This window comes from Bos javanicus, chromosome 7, assembly GCF_032452875.1.
Source record: "Bos javanicus breed banteng chromosome 7, ARS-OSU_banteng_1.0, whole genome shotgun sequence".
In the NCBI taxonomy this organism is placed as follows: Eukaryota; Metazoa; Chordata; class Mammalia; order Artiodactyla; family Bovidae; genus Bos; species Bos javanicus.
The window spans coordinates 11,086,480-11,091,298 of NC_083874.1; positions in this window are offsets into that span (position 1 = coordinate 11,086,480).

Below are 4,819 nucleotides of genomic sequence, written 5' to 3' on the forward strand. Positions count from 1 at the left end.
TGCCCTATAATGAGGATAACTTTGTCTGAAGATCCTTAATTACAAAGTTCCTTTTACCAGGCAAAGTAACACATTCACAGGGCCCAGTGATTAGGACATCTTTTGAGGGCCATTATTTTGTCTACCAAGCTCCTCTCTCAGAGTGAAACCCCAGATCCTCACCAAGGCCATGAGATCCTGCACACTCTGCCCCCATTGCCTCCCTGCCCTCATTTCCCTTCACCTCCTCCCCTCTCTCCCTCCCTCCTGTCACAGGGGCCCACTCCACTGTTCTCCAACTCATCAGGCACATTCCTGCGTCAGGGCCTTTGCACAGGCTGTTCCCTCTGCCCGGATCAGCCTCTCGCAGATATCTGCCTGCCTTCTCCCTCACCCCCTCCAAGTGTCCCCTCACCTGTCCCCTCCCCAGGGCAGTCTTCCCTGTTACACACAACTCCCCTTCCACTGATTTACAACCATTACCAACCCCTATCACAGCTTTGTTTTTTCTGTATCACACTCACCACCTTGAGATACGGCCAAAGATGTTTACTTGTTGTTTGCCTTGTCTCTTGTCTGTCTCTCCCACCTATCAGAGGATATCAGCTCACCAGGGGAAGTACTGATCCATGGCCAGGGGTTGGGGAACACTGCTTTAACATATGAATGGTGGAGAAAGCACATTCAGTCCATAACACAGGATTACAGAGCTACTGAGTGCTGGAGCTGAGATTCAAGCCCAAGCTCCTACCCACTGATTCTTATAGAGGATGGAGAAGCAGAAAGCTTGCAGAGGGAAGACAGAACAGATCAGAGAGCCAAGAGAATGCCCTGATCTCTGCCCAAGGAGCCAGGAGTTGGGGAAACCTGAGCCCACTTGGGGCCAAGACCACCCTAAGGTTTTGCAGTGTGCGTTGTTGCTTTAAACCCTAAATTGGACCTGGTCATTCTTTTGTGCAAAACCCTCCATTGGCTTCTCATCACTCTTAGAAAAAGTTATGGGCTTCTCCCCATGACCAATAAGCCCCTGTCCCCTCCCTGCTCTCATCTCTTGCCACTATCCTCCCTAATTTCACTCCAGCCCCCTTGATGTTTCTCAAACACATCCAGTGAGTGCGAGCCTCAGGGCCTTTGCACATGCTTTTGCTGGCATTTGCAGGGCTTGCTCTCTCTTCATTCAGGTTTCAGCTTCAGGCATAGACTGTTTCCTAAAATTCCTTTTTCCTTATTTTTTTTGGTAAGCAATTATTTTTCATTGTGATAAAATACCCATAGAAAAAGTTTAGTACATGAAGTATATTCACAATGGTGTATACAACCATCACTATTGTCTAGTTCCAGAACTTTGTCATCACTCTCAGTGGAAACTCCATCCATGCTCATTATTCAGCCACTCCCTATCCCCCCTCCATTTTCCTTTTTTTGTGTTTTGTTTTTTATTTTTTCCTTTTTTTGTGTTTTGTTTTTTATTTGGCTGCACTACATCTTGATTGTGAGATCTTTAGTTGCAGCATGTGGGATCTAGTTCCCTGACCAGGAATCAAACCCAACCCCCCAGCACTGGAAGCGTGGTTTCTTAGCCACTGGACCACCAGGGAAGTCCCTGTGCTGGGTCTTTGTTGCTGCACTCAGGCTTTCTCTGGTTGCCCTGAGCGGGGACTACTCTGCGTTGCAGTGCACGGATGCCTCTCTGAGCTGGCTTCTCTTGTTGCAGAGCATGGGCTCTAGGCACTTGGGCTTCAGTAGTTGTGGTGCTCGGGCGTGTGGAATATTCCCAGGCCAGGGAGTGAGCCTGTGTCCCCTGCATTGGCAGGTGGGTTCTTAGCCACTGGACCATCAGGGAAGACCCTGTCTTTGCATTAATAGAACAATCCCATTTTTTAAGCTAGCTGCACAGCCATCCAAGAAAAAGACTACATTTCCCAGCCTCCTTGAAGCTACGGCAATGTGACTTCATTCTGACCAATGGCACGTGAGCAACTGGCAATGAGTGCAGCCTCTGGGCAATGCCCTTGAAGGGGAGGGGTGGAGCCTCCTCCTGACCTTTCCCTGTCCCGTTGGCTGGATGTGATGAGGGATCATGTTGTCCCACTTTAGAGGTAGTAGAACAGAAAACAGAAAGAGCCTGTGTGGCTACTACAATGTTACCAACTATTCCAGCCCTGGACCATTTATACCTAGCTTAATAAGTGAATGCTTAACAGACCTATTTCTTATTTGAGCCACTGTAACCTTGGGTTTCTGTTCTAGTAGCCAAAATACGTTTTTGTTTGTTTTTAAAAATATATTTATTTGACTGCACTCAGTCTTAGTTTTGGCACATGGAATCGTCAGTCTTTGTTGCAGCATGCGGGATCTCTTAACTGTGGCATGTGGAATCTAGTTTCCTGACCAGGGGTCAAACCCAGGCCCACTGCATTGGGAGTAGGGGATGGTCTTAGCCACTGGGCCATCAAGGAAGTACCCAAAATGATATTGTAACTAATATAGAATTTGGTAGTAGAATCTAAACTATGTGGAATTTCCTTGGCAAGTGGGCAACTGGTGATGACTGAGATATGACAGGCGAGGAAATGCATGGCCTCTGTTATGCAGGGACAAAACATTTAGGAAGCCTACTGCTATAGACAGAATGTATGAGCCCCTCCAATTGAGAGATTGAAACCAAATCACCAATGTGATGGTATTAGGAGGTGGGGGCTTTTGGGAGGTGATTAACTCATGAGGGTGGAGCCCTTGTGAATGGGATTAGTGCCCTTATGAAGAAAACCCTGGAGAGCTCCTGGCCTCTTCCACCAAGTGAGGACATGGGAAGAAAACAGCCATCTATGAAGCAGGCCCTCACCAGACACCAAATCTGCCGGGACCTTGATCTTGGACTTTCAACTGGGATAAATAAATGTCTGTTGTTTATAAGCCACCTGGTCTGTAGGATTCTGTTATAGCTGCCCAAACAGACTAAGACACCTTCCATCTGTCCTATCCTTGAAGACAGCCTGTAGCTCTAGGGAGAGTGGTTGTCTTTCCAACACAAACCATGCACCAGTTATGACTATTATGTGAGTCAGAAATAAACTTGTATGTCCTTGAAGCCATGATAATGTTGTCCTCAGGCTTCCCTGGCTGCTCAGCAGTAAAGAATTCACCTGCCAATGCAGGAGACATTGGTTTGATCTCTGGATTGAGAAGATCCCCTGGAGAAGGAAATGGCAACCCACTCTAGCATTCTTGCCTGGGAAATCCCATGGACAGAGGAGACTGCCAGACTTTACAGTCCATGGGGTTGCAAAGAGTCAGATAGGACTTATCGACTAAAGAACAACAACATTGCCCTTGCTCTCCATGTCCATTCAGCTTCTGAGTTCAGATGGCAAGAGTCTGGATGGCCAGTTCAGACAGTGATGGAGATTGCATTTTCCAAATAGCAGACTTCTGGGCAGTGAAGGGTACCTGCGTTTGGGGGCCTTGTTGTTATAGCAGCCTAACATTTGCCTTAACTAATACTCACTCACAAAATGGACTGCTTCCTTTATTGAGTATTACAAGGATTCAACGAGGGAATACACGCACAGCACTGTGTGCCAGGCACACAGTAGGTGCTCACTAAATGGTCATTGGTTTTCCCCCACCATCATCACCTCTGGTTTAGGGAAAGAGATGTTCCTTCTCAAACTTCTGGGGAAGATGCTTTGGTATCTCTTGTTTTGAGACAAAAAGACTGGTCCCCAGACTGGCTTCCTCTCCAGCCACAGCTCCCCTCTGGCAGGCCCCCTCCCCACAGCTCATTCACTCTCCTCTCTCTTCTTCTAATAATGCTGTTCCCTCCCGGTACTCCTTCTTGCCTGATTATTTCCTTTCATCCTGCCCTTATTCCTTCCTTGAATTCCCCTCCACCAAAGCTGTAAGCTCACGGCCAGCAGCCAGCTGCACAGATGAGGGCCAGTTTCTCACAAAACTTTTTATGAACCTCCCTTGACTACTAAGTGGTTAAAAATATCCACTCCGCCCAGGCAATTTTGCTAAGCTGGTGTCAGGGGGAGAAAGGGAGACGCGGGAGAGCTCACAAATGAAGCAAATTGCTGAAAATCGGATTTTTACTGTCTTATCTAGGAGCCACATGAGAGGAGAGGAGATTGCAATTTCTGCCGGAACTTTCTCACATCCCCGTGTCTGAGGCGAGAAAGTGGCAGAGAGGAGGGGAGAGGCGAGTGAGAGAAGAAAGAACAGAAGGAGAGAGAGAGGCTAGGGATTTCCCTGGCAGCCCAGTGGTTAATGTTCCACACTCCCACTGTAGGGGGTGTGGGCTTGATCCCTAGTCAGAGAACTAAGATCCCACATGTTGTGTGGAGCAGTGGAGGAGAAAAAAAAAAATTAGAGGCTAGAGAGAGAGAGCAAGAAGGTCTGGATGCCGCAACCCCAGCCTGGGGCACCTAATCGGGCTGCATCTCTCTCAATGGCTCAGCAGGTAGAGAATCCGCCTGCAATGCAGGAGACACAGGAGACACGGGAGGTTGAATCCCTGGGTCAGGAAGATCCCCTGGAGAAGGAAATGGCAACCCATTTCCTTCTTACCCGGAAAATTCTTAAGTATTTTCAGTAAAAAAAAAAAGTCAGTATTTTTTTTCAGTAAAAAGATTCAGTATTCTTGCCTGGAAAATTCCATGGATAGAGGAGCCTGGCGGGCTACAGTCTGTGGGGTCACAGGAGTCAGACACAAGTGGGCACACACACAGATCTCTCTCAAAGCCCCTTTGGTCACAGCATCCAATTTTTTTTAAACTTTATTAGTATTATTATTATTTTGGCTGCCTGGCATGTGGGGTCTTAGTTCCTCGACCAG